This window comes from Prionailurus viverrinus, chromosome A2 (assembly GCF_022837055.1).
Source record: "Prionailurus viverrinus isolate Anna chromosome A2, UM_Priviv_1.0, whole genome shotgun sequence".
NCBI lineage: Eukaryota > Metazoa > Chordata > Mammalia > Carnivora > Felidae > Prionailurus > Prionailurus viverrinus.
The window spans coordinates 20,616,158-20,628,087 of NC_062562.1; the positions used below are offsets into that span (position 1 = coordinate 20,616,158).

Below are 11,930 nucleotides of genomic sequence, written 5' to 3' on the forward strand. Positions count from 1 at the left end.
CCTTCTGTGGAGACAATCACTGGAGATCTGAAGGCCCTCGGGAACCTCTATCTGTGAGGGCTCAGATAACCAATGTCCCTGGAAGGGACTAACTGGAGTCTGGGGCTCTTCATGGTGGCTCCCCTAAACAAACTGTCTATCAGAAACCCAGAGCCTCGGGTAACTTAGGTAAATACAGAAAGAAAACTGGTTGATTTCCTTCTTAACACCAGAGCTACCTTTTCTGACCTCCTTTCCACTCCAGGCCAACTATCCAAACGCAGCATGACAATTAGAGGTATCTCCGGAAAACTGCTAACTAAATTTTTCTCTCAGCCCCTGGGATGTATGTGGGGAAACCTAATTTTTTTTCTCATTCTTTCCTGATAATGCCAGAGAGTTTTATTCCCTTGCTAGAAAGGGACATTATAACTAAAATAGAGACTATGGTGCTACCAACTAAAGGACAGGTAAACAATTATGTGAGTTGTTGGAAATTACTGGATATGGTAGACTGTAGATACCAGGGTTCAGAAAAATAGTTTGCCTACTATATCAATTATTAAAGGAGACTCCCAAAAAAATAAATAAATAAACTGGGGTCTGACTCCTAGATACCGTCTCCAGCCCTTGGTTACAACAGAGCAAAGCAATTACTATTACCAAGCTCACAGAAATAAAAGATCATTAAAACACAGGATCAGGCCTTTCATTTAGGGAGGGGCAAAACTTATCAAATGACCCAAAGGATGTTTACTGGGAAAAAAATTTGTCAAAGAGAGTTCTGAAAGTAGTATCAGCCTGTGAAGTATGTCTTAAAAACAATCCTTTCAACCACAAACTTGCTCTCCCAGGCAATCAAGGAACTGGAGGCTATCCAGGAAAGACTAACAATTAGGTTTCACTCATATGCCAAGGTCAAAGGAATTCCAACATCTGTGGGTATGGATTGATACTTTCACTAATTGAGTAAAGGCCTTCTTCTGCAAGACAAAAAAGGCACAAAAAGCAATAAAAGTTTTGCTTTATAAAATACCCACTTTTGGCTTACCTAAAATTTTGCAAATTAATAATGGTAAATGGCTGCTTTGACTCTTTCTCTAGTAGAACTCCTGGCTCTTAACAAAGTTTTATACCTCAGGGCGCCTGGGTGGCTCAGTCTGTTGAGCGTCTGGCTTCGGCTCAGGTCGTGATCTCACAGTCTGTGAGTTCGAGCCCCGAGTCGGGCTCTGTGCTGACAGCTCAGAGCCTGGAGCCTGCTTCAGATTCTGTGTCTCCCTCCCTCTGCCCCTCCCCCACTCATGCTCTGTCTCTCTCTGTCTCAGAAATAAATATACATTAAAAAAAAAAGTTTTATACCTCAAAATAAATCAGACCGTCTGCTTATACTCAGCAAAACTCTAAATAACACCTCACAAGTAGTAGATGATTTAAAAAAATTTTTTTAATTAAATTAGGGCCAAACTCTTGGAAATAGAGCCACCATTGATTACTTATTACTCCTGCTCTTCCATCACCTGGGTCATGAGAGATTCCCTGACATATGTTGTTTACAAAGTCAGAGTCTCTCCTAGGTTGTTTGACAGGTTTGGAAACTGTAGACATTATCTTAAGATGCCACCTTGTTGGTCAGTATAATCTTTACTTTGTGTTCTTCTCTTTGTGTCCGCTAATAATTATGCCACCTCATGCCTGCCAGCCTTCCTGTAGAACCATACTGTGGGCTACTTGACCAACCCTGGGGTAGACTCTAACTGCTGTACCCCCACACTGTCTCTTATCAGCTTAAAAAAGCTAGAACGGTCATCGTCCCTGTTTCCTAACAGCAGGTACAGGCCCTATTCTGGGGGAGAAATAAATAGGGAAAGGGTTAACATTAGGCAGGGAGAGATAGGCAAACTTCAGAAAGCAGACTATAGCTGCAAGTGGGAGGCTAAAGAAGTAGATGGGGTTCTCCCTTTATAAAATCCTTTTTGGGTGCCTTCCCCCCATTATCAAGGGCATAAGGGGGGATCTAAATGAGATAGGCAATCTAACTCTAAGACAACAGATGCAGGCCCTTGGCTTTACCCTAACCACCTTACACCACTGGGTCAGGGAGTAATTCCCTGTGAATCTGACCACAGATGCTCACCCCTTTAAACGAGGAGATGCAATATAGATAAAGGAGTGGAATGTCCAGCCCCTAAAACCCCTCTGCAGGGGCTCGTTCACCGTCGTTTTGTCCACCCCTACTGCAGTAAAGGTAGCTGAAGTGGGTCCTTGGATTCACCACAAGCAGAATGAAGCCAGCATCTCAAAACTGGGAGTGCATTCCTAATCCACCAATGCTATGCAAGCTGACCATATGAAAAAAGCAATCCACAATTCCAGAGGCTCCAAGAGACTACAACCCTGCTTTAGTCACTCCAGAAGCTGACTAATGTAGGCACGGCAGAAGCTTGAGGAATCGATGGTCCGATGAAACAAAAGACTGTCCTTATTTTCTATGTTTCCGTACTGTGATGCACTGTCATGCCTTGTTTCTCACTATTATTGTGATTCTTGCTCTACTCTTCGCCATAGGATTGTCCAAGGCCACCCCAGCCAGCTGGAAATGTGAGAGGTTTCTGTTAATACTCACCTTCCTTTTGTGGATAGGATACTTCATTGGTACCAACATGGGGAAACAATGGCCATAAGAGACTAAAAAATTAGATTCCCACAAACTTTATAGTAAAACAACATACCCCAGTCCTACTACCAGGGTTTGGCTCTCAAAAGCTCAATTACTGGGAAAAACTATCTTGCCTAGTGTGGAAAAAGTTCATCATCGTCTCTGTTAAAAACTTAACATGCCTAGACCAAAGATTTTATAACTCAGCTGCCCAGAAAACCCAATGGTGGGGGACCCCAGATCACCTTGAGCCAGATCAGATCCCCATCCCTTGTTTAACTTCTCTCACCTCTGATAGGTCTGAGACAATATCAACGCAGCCATCAAATGGCAGGCCCCAGGTGGACTATACTAGATATGTGGAAAGACAGCCTATATAGTACTTCCCTCAGTCTGGTCAGGGTCATATGTGCTGAAAACTATTCCTCCATCTTTCTTCCTGTTTCCACTTGACAGAGAGAAACATTTGAGAGTTCAAATGTATAGGGACAGGAGACTCAAAGGAAGAAGCGTGCCTTACAAACTGGCAATTAGAAAGATGATAAATGGCCTCCCAAGGGTATAATCCATTATTATAGCCCTGCCACCTGGCCAGAAGATGGGTCTTAGGGCTACCGCACTCCCATTTACATGCAAATAAACCACATAATGAGACTATAAGCAGTTATAAAAATTATAACCAATAAAACTGCCAGAGCTCTTAACCTACTAGCCAAGGAACAAACCAAAATGTGCCATGCTGTCTATCAAAATCGCTTGGCCTTAGATTACCTACTTATTTCTGAGGGAAAAGTTTGTAAAAAGTTTAACCTAAGCAACTGCTGCCTACATATAGATAATGAGAAAAAAAGTCATAGAAGAGATCACAAGTCAGATAAAAAGGACTGCTCATGTCCCTGTCCAGACCTGTAACAGTTAAAACCCCGGGGAGTTATTTGGAGGATGGTTTTCAACTTTCAGGGGATTCAAAAGTCTCATAAAAATTATCCTCCTAGTTCTGGGAGGTTGCTTAATCCTCCTACCTTGTTTGGGTCCCCTGGTCTGCCTCCAGTCTCACTGAGGCCATAATTAAAAAAAAAAAAAAGGATGGCCACTCATATAATGATGTTATAAAAATATAAACCTCTAAATCAAGATGATGTTCTTTGACCCAAAATAGAGGGGTCCGAGCATCAAAGTGGGGAAGGTGGTAGGGTCCCCTCCCTAAGGAAAAAAATCTCAAGGCAACCTGGCTATACGGCCTATATGACAACATCTCTCATGACCTTGTAACATGAGACCACTTAATCAGACTACATGTTTGTGTGTTACCATATATGGGAGGCAAAGAAGTAAAAAATATATAAAAAAGTATGCCAGGTGGCATTCAGGGCTCAGTTCTTTGGGTACGAACCCAACTGAGCAGTACCAACAGGAATAAAGTTGCTTCTTGGAAAGAAAAGCCTCAGTGTCATGATTCTCTGTGTGAGAATCCTGCTACAAGAGAACCCAGAAATGGACCCACAAACATATGGCCAACTAAATCTTTGACAAAGCAGGAAAGAATATCCAATGGAATAAAGACAGTCTCTTCAGCAAATGGTGCTGGGAAAACTGGACAGCGACATGCAGAAAAATGAACTTGGACCACTTTCTTACACCACGAGAAAAATAAACTCCAAATGGATGAAAGACCTAAATGTAAGACAGGAAGACATCAAAATCCTCAAGGAGAAAGCAGGCAAAAACCTCCTTGACCTCAACTACAGCAACTTCTTACTCAACACATCTCTGGAGGCAAGTGAAACAAAAGCAAAAATGACCTATTGGGACCTCATCAAGATAAAAAGCTTCTGCACAGTGAAGGAAACAATCGGCAAAATTAAAAGGCAACTGACGGAATGGGAGAAGATATTTGCAAAGGACATATCAGATAAAGGGTTAGTATCCAAAATCTATAAAGAACTTACCAAACTCAACACCCAAAAAACAAATAATCCATTGAAGAAATGGGCAAAAGACATGAATAGACACTTCTCCAAAGAAGACATCCAGATGGCCAACTGACACATGAAAAAATGCTCAACATCACTCATCATCAGGGAAATACAAATCAAAATCACAATGAGATACCACCTCACACCTGTCAGAATGGTTAACATTAACAACTCAGGCAACAACAGATGTTGGCGAGGATGCGGAGAAAGAGGATCTCTTTTGCACTGCTGGTGGGAATGCAAACTGGTGCAGCCACTCTGGAAAACAGTATGGAGGTTCCTCAAAAAATTAAAACTAGAACTACCCTATGACCCAGCAATTGCATTACTACGTATTCATCCAGGGGGACACATGCAACCAATGTTTATAGCGGCACTATCAACAATAGCCAAAGTATGAAAAGAGCCCAAATGTCCATCAATGGATGAATGGATAAAGAAGATGTGGTATATACATACACAATGGAGTATTACTCAGCAATCAAAAAGAATGAAATCTTGCCATTTGCAACTACATGGATGGAACTGGAGGGTATTATGCTAAGTGAAATTAGAGAAAGACAAAAGTCATATGACGTCACTCATATGAGGACTTTAAGAGACAAAACAGATGAACATAAGGGAAGGGAAACAAAACTAATATAAAAACAGGGAGGGGGACAAAGCATAAGAGACTCACAAATATGGAGAACAAACAGAGGGTTACTGGAGGGTGGGCTAAATGGGTAAGGGGATGGGCTAAATGGGTAAGGGGAACTAAGGAATCTACTCCTGAAATCATTGTTGCACTATATGCTAACTAATTTGGATGTAAATTAAAAATACATATATACAAAAATAAAAAAAGAATGAAATCTTGCCATTTGCAACTACGTGGATGGAACCAGAGGGTATTATGCTAAGTGAAATTAGTCAGTCAGAGAAAGACAAGTATCATATAACTTCACTCATATGAGGAATTTAAGGTACGAACAGATGAAAACAAGGGAAGAGAAGCAAAAATAATATAAAAACAGGGAGGGGGACAAAACATAAGAGACTCTTAAATATAGAGAACAGAGGGTTGCTGGAGCAGTTGTGGGAGGGGGGATGGGCTAAATGGGTAAGGGGCATTAAGGAATCTACTCCTGAAATCATGGTTGCACTATATGCTAACTTGGATATAAATTTAAACAAACAAACAAATAAATAATAAAATATGTCTAAAAAAAAAAGGAAATAATGGCTGAAAACTTCCAAATGTATTGAAAAACACTGATCTACACATCCAGGAATCTCCATGAACTCCAAGCAGGATCAACTCAAAGAGATCTACACACAGACACGTTAAAGCAAAAGTGCTAAAAGCCAAAGACAAGGAGACAATCATGAAAGTGGCAAGAGGAAAACTGTATCACTTATAAAGGAACTGAAATAACATTAACAGCTAACATAAACAACAGAGACCAAGGGGCAGTGGAATACTATATTCAAAGTGTTCAAAGAAAAAAAATTGTCAAGCAAGAAGAATCCCATAGCCAGTAAAGCTGTCTTTCAAAAATAAAAGGTGAAGTAAAGACATTCCCTGGTGAAGAATTTGTGGTTAGCAGACCACTTTACAAGAACTACTAAAGGCAGGGTTGCCTGGGTGGCTCACTTGGTTAGGCATCCAACTTCAGCTCAGTCATGATCTCATGGTTCATGGGTTCAAGCCCTGCGTCAGGCTCTGGCTGACAGCTCGGAGCCTGGAGCCTGCTTCGGATTCTGTGTCTCCCTCTCTCTCTGCCCCGCCCCCTCTTGCTCTGTCTCTGTCTCTCATAAATGAATAAACATTAAAAAACTTAAAAAAAAAAAAAAGAAAGAACTACTACTAAAGGTAGTTTATCAAGCTGAAATCAAAAAGACCCTAGACAACAATTTTAATTTACATGGAAACATAAAAGCACTACTTTGAGGGGAGGTTATGGAGAGGATGTGACCTCTGGTTCACTTGTGAACCTAATCCTGGCAACTAGAGGTTCCCATCCTCTCCTGTCCTTGGAATGTACATTCCATTTGCCTTCCCTACTCCCAAAGGCTGCCCAAGGGCATAGCCTTGCGATAGTGATGTGGTGTTGAGACCATCTGGACAGTATATGTGATTGAACTCAGTTAATATAACATACATACATATATATATATATATATATATATATATATATATATATATGAACTTCTGAGATTTGGCAGGTAGGTGTGGAGATCTACTCATCCTGTGGCTGCCCAAGACAAGCCTCATATGTAAGTTCCCTTCCTTTTTAAAACTGCCACCTACCAATGTGGAGTGTTTGCCTCTTCCTTCCCCCTCTCTCTGCCCTCCTCCTACCAGGGGCCAATTTCAGATGACACCTCAGAGTAATTATGAAAATAAAACCTAATATATATGCATATTGTTTTTCCTTTCTTCTCGGAACTGATTTTAAAATAATTATACAATACAGGGTGCCTGGTTGGCTCAGTCAGTTAAGCGTCAGACTTTGGCTCAGGTCATGATCTTGCAGTTTGGGAGTTCCAGCCCAGCATCAGGCTCTATGCTGACAACTCAGAGCCTGAAACGTGCTTTGGATTCTGTGTCTCCCTCTCTCTCTGCCCCTCCTCCACTCACACTCTGTGTTTCTCTCAAAAATAAAAAAAACTAAAAATTTTTTAAAAAGTAATTACACAATATGTATGAAAGCGGGCAGAGGAGAAAGCACCAGGACTTCTTCTCCTCAAATGAACAAAAACTTCCCTGACAAAATGCCTGATTTAACTATATTGGACCTCTGCAGTCTATTAAAGACTTGTAACTTCCAGGGGAAGGCTGGTAAATTGTGGTTAATTTCAGTCAATTTCAGTTCCTAGCACCCCCAAGCCTGGTAGCAGGCAGCTGGGTTGGCAGATGTTCCTGGAGCAGTCTGCACACAGCTTGTGGAGCCAGGGTAGGCAATAAGAACTTGTCCTCCAAGTCCTGGGGGTCTGTGTACTGACAGATGATTGCTTCTTCTGCTCACAGAGTTGCAAACACAGAAGCAGGCAACCATTGTTGCAGCCCTCAGTGACAGTTACAAACCTCTCCCCCTCCAGCTGATGCAACTTTCAGGGGATTTGAAGAGACAGATATATATGTATAGTGGGAGTCCCAGAAGGGGAAGAAAGACAAAGAGAGATTTGAAGAAATAATAGCCAAGATGTATGAAGTTTTAACAAAGACATGAATATAAACATCCGAAAGTTCAATGAACTCTAGGATGAAACAAACAGTTCTTACCCAGACACATTATAATCAAACTGTTGAAAGCTGAAGAGAAAGGGAGAATCTTGAAAGCAGCAATAAAGGAGCAACTTATCACATACAAGGGATCTCCAATATGATATCAGATTTCTCATCAGAACCTTTGGAGGGCGGTGTTTTCAAAGTGAAACAACAACACAACACAAAAACCCAACTGTCAACCAAGAATCTTTTATCTGGCAAAAATGTCCTTTAAAAGTGAGGGAGAAAAAAACAGTGCCATTTGCAACAACATCAATGAAACTTGAAGGCATTATTCTAAGTGAAATAAGTCAAACAGAAATACAAAAACTGTATGATCTCACTTATATGCAGAATCTTAAAAAAATGAACTCTCTAGGGGCTCCTGGGTGGCTCCATTGAGTGTCCGACTTCAGCTCAGGTCATGATCTCATAGTTTGAGTTCAAGCCCCGCACCAGGCTCTGTGTTGACAGCTCCGAGACTGGAGCCTGTTTCAGATTGTGTCTCCCCTTCTCTCTGCCCCTCTCCCGCTCGCACTCTGTCTCTCTCAAAAATAAACGTTAAAAAAAAATTTTTTTTTAATGAACTCTCTCTCTCTCAAATAAGCAACAAAAAAATTAAGAATACCAATTACTCACTAAGTCTTTCAAAAAACAGAAGGTGAGGGAACACTCCCCAACTCATTCTATGAAGCCATTATTACCCCGATAACACAACCAAAGACATCACAGAAAACTAAAGACCAATATCTGGTAAGAATATGACAAAAGAATCTTCAACAAAATACTAGAAACATGACTCCAGTAACATAGAAGTAGTAGTATGACCAAATGAGGTTTATCTCAGGAATGCAAGGATGGTTTAACATCCCCAAATCAATAATGTTACACACCCTATCAACAGAATTAAAAACAAAAACCGTATGATCATTGAAATAAAAAGCATCTGACAAACCTAATACCTTTTCATGATTTAAAAAAAAACAACAACACTCAACAAACCAGGAAAAGAAAGAACCTTCTTCAAGCTGATAAGTGGTATCTATAAAAACACACAGTCAACTAATGGTGAAAGACTGGATGCTTTCCCTCCTAGATCAGAAACAAGTCAAGGACCTCCACTTGTACCACTTCTACTCAATACTGTACTGGAGGTTTTAGCCAGGGCAATGAGGCAAGAAAAAGAAGTAAAAGACATCCAGACTATAAAGTAAAACTAACTCTATTCACAGATGATGTGATATTATATAGAGAAGATTCCAAGGAGTGCACAAAAAAAAAAAAAAAAAGAGTATTAAACCCAATAAACAAGTTAAGCAAGGTTGCAGGACACAAGGTCAAGATTTCCAAAATCAAATTTATTTCTGTGCATTTGCAGTAAACAATCCCAAATAAATATAAGAAAATTCCATTAAGATCAAAAAGAATAAAATACTCAGAAATAAATTTAATGAGAGGTATAAAACTTATGCTCTGAAAACTATAAAACATTGTTTAAAGAAATTTAGATCTAAAATTTAATAAACATAAAATCACCTCATGTTTATGAACTGGAAGTCTTAACTCTGTTAAGATGGTAATACTCTATATAAACTAATCTGCAGGTTCAATGCAATCCCTATAAGAATCCCAGCTGGCTTCTTTGAAGAAATTGACAAGCAAATTCTAACATTCATAGAATTATAAGGGACCCAGAATAGCCAGAACAATTTTGTTTTTTGTTTTTTTCAATATATGAAATTTATTGTCAAATTGGTTTCCATACAACACCCAGTGCTCATCCCAAAAGGTGCCCTCCTCAATACCCAATACCCACCTCCCCTCCCTCCCACCCCCCATCAACCCTCAGTTTGTTCTCAGTTTCTAAGAGTCTCTTATGCTTTGGCTCTCTCCCACTCTAACCTCTTTTTTTTTCCTTCCCCTCCCCCATGGGTTTCTGTTAAGTTTCTCAGGATCCACATAAGAGTGAACACATATGGTGTCTGTCTTTCTCTGTATGGCTTATTTCACTTAGCATAACACTCTCCAGTTCCATCCACGTTGCTACAAAAGGCCATATTTCATTCTTTCTCATTGCCACGTAGTACGCCATTTTGTATATAAACCACAATTTCTTTATCCATTCATCAGTTGATGGACATTTAGGCTCTTTCCATAATTTGGCTATTGTTGAGAGTGCTGCTATAAACATTGGGGTACAAGTGCCCCTATGCATCAGTACTCCTGTACCCCTTGAGTGAATTCCTAGCAGTGCTATCTCTGGGTCATGGGGTAGGTCTATTTTTAATTTTTTGAGGAACCTCCACACTGTTTTTCAGAGTGGCTGTACCAGTTTGCATTCCCACCAACAGTGCAGGAGGGTTCCCGTTTCTCCACATCCTCTCTAGCATCTATAGTCTCCTGATTTGTTCATTTTGGCCACTCTGACTTAGCCAGAACAATTTTGAAAAATAACCAAGTTGGAGGATTCATCTATCTTGATTTCAAAACTTACTACAAATCAACAGTTAACAAGACTGTATGGTACTGGCATAAGGGCAGACACAGATTAAAGGAGCAGAATTGAGAGTCTAAAAATAAGCCCAAGTGTATATGGTCAACTTGTTTCTTTTTTGACCAGGGGGCAGAACAGTCTTTCCAAGAAATGGAGGTCAGACAACAAGATAGCCACATACATAAGAATGAAGATGGACCTTTACTGCATACAATATACAAAAATTAACTCAAAATACATCAAAGACCTAAATACACAGATTAAAACTATAAACCTTTTAGAAGAAAACATAGAGGTAAACCTACATGATCTTGGATTTGGCAAAGGATTCTTTGATGACACCAAAAACACAAGTAGCAAAAGAAAAATAGGGGTGCCTGGGTGGCTCAGTCGGTTGAGTATCCAGCTTCAGCTCAGGTCATGATCTCACGGTTTGTGAGTTTGAGCCCCACGTTGGGCTCTGTGCTGACAGCTCAGAGCCCGGAGCCTGTTTCAGATTCCGTGTCTCCCTCTCTCTCTGCCCCTTCCCTGTTCATGTACTGTCTCTCTCCATCTCTCAAGAATAAATAAACATTAAGAAATAAAAATAAAAATAAATTGGACTTCATCAAAAATGAAAATTTTTGTGCTTCAAAGAACACTATCAAGAAAGTAAAAAGACATTCTCCCATTCCCACAGAATGGGAAAAATATACACAGATCATGTATTTGATAATATGACTTGTATCTAGAATATATAGAGAATTCCTATAACTCATTAATTAAAATACAAATAACCCAATTTAAAAATAGGCAAAGAACCTAAGTAGACATACCTCCAAAGAAAATATACAAATGCAAAGTAATATATGAAAAGATGCTCAACATCAGTTGCAATCTGGGAAATGCAAAACCAAACCACAATAAATACTACTTCACACCTGCTAGGATGGCTATAAACCAAAGGTCAGATAATAACAAGTGTTGACTAAGATGGGGAGAAATCAGAACCCTCTTACACTGGTGGTAGAAATATAAAATGATGCAGTTGCTTTAGAAAGCAGTCTGGAATTGGGGCGCGTGGGTGGCTCAGTTAAGCATTCGACTTCAGCTCAGGTCATGATCTCACGGTCCATGTGTTCGAGCCCCGCATCAGGCTTTGTGCTGACAGCTCAGAGCCTGGAGCCTGCTTCGAATTCTGTGTCTCTGTCTTTCTCCGCCCCTCCCCTGCTCATGCTCTCTCTCTCTCAAAAATAAATAAGCATTAAAAACAAACAAAAAACACAGTCTGGAAGTTCCTCAAACATTTAAATGAAGAGTTACCATGTGACCCAGCAATTCCACTCCTAATTATACATCCAAGGGAACTGAATCCACACTGAAGCCTGCACACCAATGTTTATATCAGATTTAGTCACAATAGGCAAAAGGTGGAAACAATCCAAATGTCCAACAACTTATAAAAAAAATTAAACAAAATGTGGCATATCCACACAACAGAACACTATTCAGTTGGAATGAGGTACTGATAAATGTTCCTGTACACATGAACCTTGAAGACATTATGCTAAGTGAAAAAAGTCATAAAAAACT

General features: G+C 40.0%; 1 protein-coding gene across 6 annotated transcripts in view; it reads right to left on the reverse strand.

Annotated features, from left to right (window-relative positions):
- The window catches only part of NEK4 (NIMA related kinase 4), a 50,580-nt gene that overhangs the window by 11,597 nt on the left and 27,053 nt on the right, over positions 1 to 11,930 (reverse strand). The gene's annotated exons all lie outside the window — the stretch shown is intronic.